The sequence below is a fragment of the Montipora foliosa genome, chromosome 11 (genome assembly GCF_036669935.1).
Source record: "Montipora foliosa isolate CH-2021 chromosome 11, ASM3666993v2, whole genome shotgun sequence".
NCBI classification, from domain to species: Eukaryota; Metazoa; Cnidaria; class Anthozoa; order Scleractinia; family Acroporidae; genus Montipora; species Montipora foliosa.
Window position 1 is genome coordinate 53,399,366 of NC_090879.1, and position 9,962 is coordinate 53,409,327.

Genomic DNA, 9,962 nt, shown 5'->3' on the forward strand with positions numbered 1-9,962 from the left:
AGCAATGCAGCAATTCAACCCCTAGCAGCCGGATCATTCCCCAACCTACTTCCTCGGGGGCTTCCAACACCCGTAAACAGTGATCGTTTGCAATTTTTTCTTTCTGGGTACATTCCTTCCGTAGTAGAGCTTTTATCCAATGGTTTTAATTATGGCTTTCCCTTGCACTATGAAGTACCCCAAGACTCTTCATGTGCTAAAAACCTACTTTCTGCAATCCAAAATCCTGAGGCAGTTCATGCCAAACTAGATAAAGAAATTGCCGCTGATCGCATCGCGGGCCCTTATTCCTCTCCACCCTTTCCCCATTTTCGTATTTCTCCACTTGGTTTGGTTCCTAAAAAGACAGAGGGTGAATTTCGTTTGATTCACCACCTTTCTTTTCCTCAAGGTTCGTCATTGAATGATGGCATTTCTTCAGAATTTACTAGCATATCTTATACTACGGTTGAAGATGCCATTCATACCATCAGAACTGTTGGCCATGGCTGTTTTATGGCCAAAACAGATATTAAGAATGCCTTTCGAATCATTCCTATTCAACCCCAAGATTACAACCTTTTGGGGATTTCTTGGAGAGGATTTTATTATTATGATCGCTGTATGCCGATGGGTTGTTCAAGCTCTTGCAAAACGTTTGAAATTTTTTCTTCTGCCATAGAATGGATTGCCCAAAAGAAATTGCATATCGATCACATTTTGCACCTGCTGGATGTTTTTCTGATTGTTTCCCCCTCTCATGATTTGTGCAAACAACAGCTTGATTTATTTTTAATGCTCTGCCAATATCTGGGCATTCCTATGGCACCAGAAAAAACAATTGGCCCTTCATCAACCATTTCATTCGCAGGTATTGAACTGGACTCGGTCCTTATGGAGGCCCGGCTGCCTCCGGATAAGCTAGTTAAAAGTCAGGACTTAATTTCCGGTTTTCTCAGGCGTCGCAAGGTTACTTTACGTGAGATACAGTCATTGACAGGTTTATTGAACTTTGCCTGTACAGTAGTTGTTCCTGGTCGTGCATTTCTGCGTAGTCTCATTGATTTGACAATAGGTATTCGTCATCCTCATTTCCTTATCAGGTTGACTCGAGAAGTTAAAGAAGATCTTAAAGTCTGGCAGCAATTTTTGTCTGGTTTTAATGGTCGTTCCTTTTTTCTCTCGGTTGATTGGGCTAATTAACACCATCTCAAACTGTATACAGATGCATCTGGTGCCATAGGCTTTGGGGCTGTCTTTGGAAGGCATTGGTGCTATGGCGAATGGCCCATAAGCTGGCGTCATCGCAACATAGCCTTTCTTGAATTCTATCCCATTGTCCTTAGTCTGCATCTCTGGGGACATACTATTAAAAATCAGCGTGTTTTGTTTTTAACTGACAATGAAGCATTGGTCCATGTTATTAATAAACAGACTTGTCGTGACAAGGACTTAATGTTTTTTGGTCCTGGTTTGTCTTAGTTACAATATTTGCTTCAAAGCTAAGCACGTCCCAGGATTACAGAATAAGTTGGCTGATTCTTTGTCTCGGTTACAGTTGCAGATTTTCAAACAACTGGCACCAGCTTATATGCACAGAGCTCCCACGGTCATACCTCCTCATCTGCAGCCGCTGAGTTGGCTTCCATAGCTTCCTTTTTACTTCGCTCCAGTCTTCAGCCCTCATCCATACCAACTTATCGGCGTGCTTGGAAGTTTTTCTATCAGTTTTTTGTAACTACCTTTCATCATCCTTTTCGAGCATTGCCTATTTCACCTTCCATTTTGGCCTTATTTATCGCTTATTTGTTCCGTTCACAGTATGCTCCATCCACTGTGATGACATATGTGTCATGTTTGGGTTACTGCCATAAGCTGAAGGGTTTTTCAGATCCCTCTAAAGTTTTTTTATGTTGCGCAAATGCTTAAAGGTTTTAACAAAGTTGGCTTTCGCCTTGATAGTCGTCTTCCAATTACACTGCCCTACGGAAAAACTCGCTTCCGGTCACGCACACAATTATTTAAAACATATTCCCCCATCAATGTTTCGCGTAGTGCGTCCGTACATTAGTGGTCATCACGATTGTCTCTGAATGAATGAGGGATACCGAATTTGAGTCGTACTTGGGTTGCCTTCTATCGTAGCAAGAAATGTTACACATGCGCAGGCACAGCGCGACCGCGCCCCCCCCAACTTCGAACTAAGTAGAAACTTTGCACTTGGACTCGCTCTGAAGAGGACGCAGACATTAACTGAGGAAAGAAACTGTGCAAAGCTCATAGAGGCAAAGTCCAAATTATTAAGCTTAAGAGAGCATTGGAGTGCTACATGTTTAGATTTCGGTGAAGTATTCCTTCTCTAGAGCTTTCGATTGTGTCTATGCTGTGGTTTAGTTTTGTTTTTGGTTTGTTTTTTTTTTTCAAACCAGTTTAAACTTTATTAATCAACAGAACTGGATCTTGAACTCCATTTGGATCTGCTGCCTACTCCTTAGTCCTCTTGACCACGCAAGCAATCGATCCTCAAAATAAATTGTTAATAAATAATTGCGTTCCGACGAGGGAGGACGCACTCTAATGGGGTCATTTTACGAATGTCCCGAATACGCTTCGCGGGTATCGGTTGTGATGCCAAGCGACTTCAGGGTTTGGACGCAATCTTGGACTGGCTGACCGACTGGCACATCACCTCGATCTGATGTGATTGTGAATCTGTCATGCCTTGACATCGGATTTGTATCGCAATGCCCGCATGCCCAAATCAAAGCTGTAAAAATTCCCCATATTTCTACGCAATCTCGTTCCCACATCCACGATCTTTTTCGGCGCTGACCAAAACGATCGTGGCTCTGGGAACGAGATTGGTTTCAGGCTTTGATTTGACGCATGATCTTGGGTCGCCACCCACATCTCCATTCCCATCTCTATTCATTTCAGACAGCCGTAACACCGCATTATGTGCCCAAAAGGTAGTCGTGATACTCAAACCCTCCCCGTCTTGAGAAGTACGAACTTAAAGGTGTCCATCGATAATCATCCTATTCACCACTGTCTCTGTTGCTAGATGGCAATCATTGAAAGTGGTGGCCAGTGACGTATAAAACATTTACAGAATTATTCGTGATATTACCACTTATGCATGCCTTTTCCTTAATTTTTAGTGAAGCTCAACAGAGTGCTATAGGTAAAACTTTTGGGAAAGCTGTCCATTCGAGAAATTCTGGTTATGACGTCAGCGTATGCCTGTCCGTCCACCCGTACAAACTGACGGGGTGGAGGTGGGAAGGTAGGACATGTAGGACATATATTTTGTAAAACTCGCTAAAAAGAACGTAGAATACCTGAAAACGTTTGAAATTTCGTGTTGATAGAGATCAACTCATCACACACTACGTCGCCATTCAAGCTTACAGGAGACATCATTGGCGATTTCTCTTGTCATTATTACCTATTTCGTCAGACATAAAGGGCCAATTAAATTAGCGGGGTTGGTCGGGTTTGCCGGGATGAGTTTCAGCCCGGTATATATTACCTGAGGTGTACCAGCCCGGTTTGGTTTAAATTTAGATTATGTTGCGTGAAAATAATAATAATAATAATAATAATAATAATAATAATAACAAGACGAAGAAGAAGTGGACAGCCGTTAGTCTCGCTCAATTGTTATTAAATTTCACCATTCTACAATTTAAAGATTGCAAAACATTATCAGCTGTCGTTTTGTCCACTTAATCTGCAAATTTGTGATGTTCTCGTTCAGGTCCCCGTTGTCGTTGCTTATTAGTTGCCTATTATTATTGAGTTCCAGCAGATGGAAAAATATGTCCAAACGTTTTCAAGTTTAAGTATTTCTTTTAATCAAGGTAAGAACATTATATTTCTTACAGCAATGAATTACTTTTGGCCATTGAGCCTGAACTACCTGGCAACATTATAAGGTACCTAAACTACCAAGGCCCGTTCCAAACAAACCTAACTGTTGAGTTAAAAACGACTGAAGAGCGGAGTTTGAATCAATTTGGTGTGGCAGGTTATGTTTAGAGCGGCAAACAACGTTGAGTCCGGCAGGGTCTGTCGCATTATGCGATCATGGAGCGACGACTGATTCATGATACGGCGTTCTGGTCATATGCCGAACAAAACGCAAAACTTAAGACAATTTGTAAACTTTCTCAACTCTTACCCAAGCCCAAATCTAAGTTTGGTGCGACCTACAGGTACGTTGCTCGTTTCTCTGAAGTCGCTCTTAAGTCAAAATGTATTGAGTTTGGTTCGGCACATGGCTGGAGCGGTGTTTGGAACAGGCCTAAGAAATATAGCAATTTTACGAAGAAAAAAAGAGTTCATCAAGTTACGAACATTATCTTTCTTATTACAATAAATCATTTTTTCACCATCGAGGCTTTTCAAGTTTAAGTAATTCTTTTAATCAAGGGAAGAACGTTATATTTCTTACTGAAATGAATTGCTTTTGGCCATTAAGGCTGAGCTACTTGGCAACATTACAAGATATGAATTAAAGTACTATGATATGCAGCTGCAATTTCACAAAGAAAATACATGATATAATCCATAATTATGCATTAATCAAGTTAAGAACATTATCTATCTTACTACAATTAATCATTTTTTGCTATTGAGGCTATGAAGCTCCCTGGCAACATTACAAGATATGAAATAAAGCATTAAGATATACAGCAATAATACTAATTATGCATTTATTTGCCACTTCCACATATCCCATAATACCCTGCTCTTCGAGATGAGGGGGGAGGGGTGGGGGAACGACGACGAGATCAATGTGGCGAGCGGGGGAGCGGGGAGAAGCGCAGATCGTAATGTATTGAAACTGACACATTTATCGGATGTTTTATGGTTGAGAATGGTAGCTTTGAAAGGAGTTTGTACGCAGATAAATTGTTGAGCCGAAAACCATGGTAAAATGCGATGCTAAGAATGATTTGTAACAGCTAAACATTGCCACGTGCGGTAACGTGAAGAACTAACCAGAGGAGAAATCATGGCTTCCTTACCTACAAACCCCTTGGAAACTTGGGTAAATCACGCTCTTGCTTACGTGACAATATGGACATCCAAGACGTGAAATCTTATTTGCTTAGGAGCGGTTTGAATGGGGAGAAGGTGAAAAAATACGAGACGGTTACGCTAGCCCATGAGGTTTACAACTTCATGTCAGTGATTATCCCTGGACTATTTTTTTTTTAATCGTGCAGAATAAAGTAAATTACGCTGCCTGATACAAAACAAAAAAATGTAGGATTTCTTCCTTTATTTGTTGCAAAAGTAACTGAGCCAATCTGTGCAATATAATTTAAAGATCGATCAGTGACTCGCTAGCGTATAATTTGTACCTTTGGCCGCTCTATATAAGTGAATGTTGAATTTCGTTTACAATTAATTCATTTGGGCAGGACAACCATTTCTACCACGTGACCACAACTTGTGTGCTGTGCGAGCTTGCAGAGAGCGCTCTTTCTCTACTGAGCACTTCAAAACCCGCCTTCACCCACCCCACTGTACATGTATTGTAGGACTAAAAAGGGACTGCAGTCATATAGGTGATGCATTGTTTGTTCTCTGTGAGATAATTGTTGGAATTAAATGCAAACGGGCAGACTCCAAACGAGCAAATTATGAACCAAAACTAGTAGAAAACTCAGTATTTTAAAGAAAAAGCTAGAAATGAATCTCCCGAAAAGAAATGTAAGCGTTCAGAAACCTTGGCAAACTGGTTTCACTGAAGAGTAGAACCTCGAGAAAAAAACATTGAAGCTTAAAATGACATATTGGCTTAAAATACGAGAGACCGTCTTTTCTCTCAATTTTTCGTTTTATAGGTATATCCAGTGAACAGCATTCAAATAGTCCCGAAGAAAGTCACACGGGAAAGCAATTGTATTCATGGCCGGACATTGATGTCCCTCATTGCATGGAAGTAGAAATACAGGAGACTAGGCATGTACAAAGTACAGTTCGTCAACCAAATGCACATCAAACAGCACTCTCACGTAACTTACCTGGATATTTTATAACCCCTCAAAAGTACCAGCCCCTCTCCCCACCCGAGATTAAAGAACGGACTAATAAAATTTACGAAAAACGTTGTGTGTTTCTCAGGAGGAAAGAACACATATTGGAGAGGCGACAGGAGAGGTAATCGCATAGCTGGCTCAAAATACAAAAAGCATTAATTAATTGAATCTAAAACCAGACCAACCAAAGCCTTGTCTAGTAAATGTGTATGACCACATTTACTAGATGGGCTGCCTTCAGAAAACGAGATTATAAAACGTTATTCTCACAGCAAAAACGTTAAAAAAAATGTGCGTCAAGAACTGCTTTGTTCAGGAAGAGTGTGGGGAAACTCATCCTTCGAGCACACAATATCATATGATGAAACATTCTGGAGAAAGAGAATAGCGCTGAGGAAATGCTCTGAGCATAAACGGGTGCTCTTGCTCACCTTGAATGATTTTCGTCGCATAAGTTTCAACCACTGGTTTCTAGTTGCTTCATCTTTGGATAGCCTGTTAAACTGCAGCGCCTTTTTTTTCCGACGGTTGGAGCAGTGGACAGCATATCAAAAGTCGTTCTTTCCCATTTAAATCCATATTATCACCTCAAGTCATCGTCAAGGAGCTGCCATTTTGTTCCCTTGCTTGCTCCCCCCACAAGGTGTGAGAGATTAAGGGATATGTGGAGACTACCATCGTAAAAAATGATTAAAAAATTCAAACAGTAAGTATTGTAGAGGACATTTTACGAATCATTTTGGCACGTTGCGAGCTCACAATGCTTGTGAAAGTCCCAAAGGACCTCAACGGTAAGGATATTTATTACGTAGACCTCAGTAGGCAATCGTGAGAGCGAATTGGATTCGCTCTGACGAAGGGCTAACGCTCGAAATGTCAAATCATGGAGAAAAAAAGTTATACGAAGCATTGTGTTTGAAATTTTACAGGTTAGCAGTGCATAACCAGGAAAGTTCACTCTCGCCACCGAGTCTCTTCGTCAACACTGGTGTAGGCAATTCCTTTCTTGGAACGCTTAATATTGTTCATCAATGAAAATGCTTGTTTTAAAGACGATGTCAAAGGTGCTGTACACGTTATACTTTCCCTTCCAGTTACCCTGTTTTCTGATAACAGAACCAAACTCAAAACTAAACTAATGACTTTGTCTACTCCTGAGCTTGTTCATTGATCAGAATGCGACAACTGGACGCTCCAGATTATTAGATTCTTGGTAAGTGCCATATTATTGAGGTCATGATACATCGTGGTTCACAACGCAAGGCAACGCAAAGTCGCTCATGAGCCCGGAGTATTGCTGTTCTCCGTCAGTGGAAGGGATGCTAGACCGTAGCAGGTTTATTCCCTGCAGTATGTCGTCGGTGACGTTCTTTGCACCTGAGTGACGAGAGACAGTGCGGAGCAAAGTTTCCTGTCTAAGGCGACAGCAGCGCTGAGCCCTAAACCAGTCCGGCGCACTGAAAATGAAACGTTTTCCCTTCTTTTAGAACAATTCCCTTTGCTTAGAAAATCAACAAATGTTTACGTTTAATTATTATTAACATGTATAGAAACTCAAAGAAACAATATCGAACCTCCTTCCTTACTTGTCTCAAGACTATGCTCAAAGAAGACATTCGGATCTCGGATTTCTTTGTTTCGACAGCTATACTGTTGGTGTCAACAACCAAAACGTTTTTGTAGGAGATGCATGACACCTCGAAATGAATAACCAGGTAGAACGATATAAATCTCAGACATTTCGGGTGTAGAAGCCTTCTTCAATGTGAACAAAGCCGTTAAAATGCGCAATAAGAAGGAAGCGCAAACGTTCTGATTCCCTACGCCCATCTGAGCTGACTGTTAGCACCATTGACAGAGTACCTCTTGTTCTCACATACCACCTTTTCAACAAGCAAATCAAACACTTCCTATTTCAGAATTTCCGTATTCTATCAACCGACTAGCCGACCCGTCATATCTTCTCGCAATCACATGTCATAGTATACAAACGCGATCACAACCTAAGAAACTTACTTGTACACTCGACTGCCCACGCATGTACTGATCAGAGTGACTTGCGTGTCTGTCAACATACACGTTGTTATACCTTTGCATACGTCAGTCATTATAAGAGGACTTCCACCCAAGGCCACTTTACCTGCCAGTCGAGTAATCTTACATACTGCATGTCCTGTCATCGATGTCCTACCATTCTTTATATTGGTGAAACCTGACGGATTTAACGAACACTGACGAAGTATACGAAACAACAATCCTGGTTACCCTGTGGACAAACATTTCAACTCAACGGGCCACAAAATCTGCGTTACCATTCATCTGCCCACTTCCTTCTGATTTCAACGACTTTATTCTAAACGTACGTGATGAAAAAAAAAAAGGAAACCAAAAAAGAAAAAAAAAAACTACTGACACTTTGATATTTACTTCATATCACTCTACTTGGTTCTTTATACTGTTGGTTTACGGTGTCGCGTGACTGAGTATATATCCGTGTAAGTTCGGTTGCAATTGCACACTTGTTGGTGATTTGGGGCTATTGTGTGTTGGAAGAATGTGATCCGTGTAATTCACAATAATATTTTTTCCCGGGATCTGCCTCGGTACTCAGCCGTTAGACAACGTTATGTTGTCGTCAATTACATGTTCATTTTATCGTCTATAGTGCTACGTGGTAAGGCATTCCAATACAAGATTTGGAGTATCCAAGACTCCCTTATCCGTTCTAGTCACAGAAGACCGAGTCAAGGATAGACATAATTTCTAAGGATTGGCCAGTTCAATCTACTGTTTTAACGTTAAACAGTCTCCAAAACAGAATCTGAGGGGCATAAATTGAACGCACGTTGTAGAGAATTCCAAACCTCGAGATCATGATTTAGTTTAGGTAATCCTTCATCTTCTTTTCCTGATAACGACTTGGCGATCAATTAAGACCCTCATACGCTGTTGGGTTACATCATCAAAGGACCTAAGGTTCTATATTTCTACAATAGACTGCCGTTGTCCGCGATAATTCTCTGTTAATTTAATTGCTTTAAATGGCCAGTCACAGAGGCGTATCAAAGGTTTTTTTCGGGTCTGCGAAATGGTCCACTCTGTTAGCAACTTCTTCTTCAAGGTCACCGGTTTTGTTTTCTTCAAAGCCAAAGTTGACTGATCGAGGTTCAACTGGCTCTTTCGGCGGCTCATGAATACTAGCAAGCTCAAAGCTTACTGCTCCACTCTCCTTTTTTGTGTCAAATGCCACTTTGTCAGCATCTTCTTCTTCAAAGCCACCGTTGTCGCTTTCTTCAAAGTCAATGTTGACTGATCGAGGTTCAACTGACTCTTTCGGCGGCTCATGAATACTAGCAAGCTCAAAGCTTACTGCTCCACTCTCCTTTTTTGCGTCAAATGCCACTTTGTCAGCATCTTCTTCTTCAAAGGCACCGTTGTCGCTTTCTTCAAAGTCAGTGTTGACTGATCGAGGTTCAACTGACTCTTTCGGCGGCTCATGAATACTAGCAAGCTCAAAGCTTACTGCTCCACTCTCCTTTCTTGCGTCAAATGCCACTTTGTCAGCATCTTCTTCTTCAAAGCCACCGTTGTCGCTTTCTTCAAAGTCAATGTTGACTGATCGAGGTTCAACTGACTCTTTCGGCTGCTCATGAATAGTAGCAAGCTCAAAGCTTAATGCTCCACTTTCGTTGAGCGCACTAGAAACTGATGGCACGTTAAAAGTACCAGTTTGCACTTGTTCTGTGAGAACATTTTTCCCCGCCATTCCTTGTATTTCGTTAAAGAGGTCATTAAGAGGCAAAAGTAACGCTAGGCAACACGAAAAAGACCATTGTGGATTTTTAAGCCACTCCTTGATAAAGCAGTAAATGTACCTGAGGTACTGGACTGAAAATAAAAAAGAAGAAAGAAAAGAGATACGTTTGTATG

At 41.1% G+C, this 9,962-nt stretch overlaps 1 pseudogene; it reads left to right on the plus strand.

Annotated features, from left to right (window-relative positions):
• The first annotated feature begins 801 nt into the window (after positions 1-801).
• Positions 802-1,630, plus strand: LOC137977402 (uncharacterized; annotated as a pseudogene).
• Positions 1,631-9,962: the final 8,332 nt, after the last annotated feature.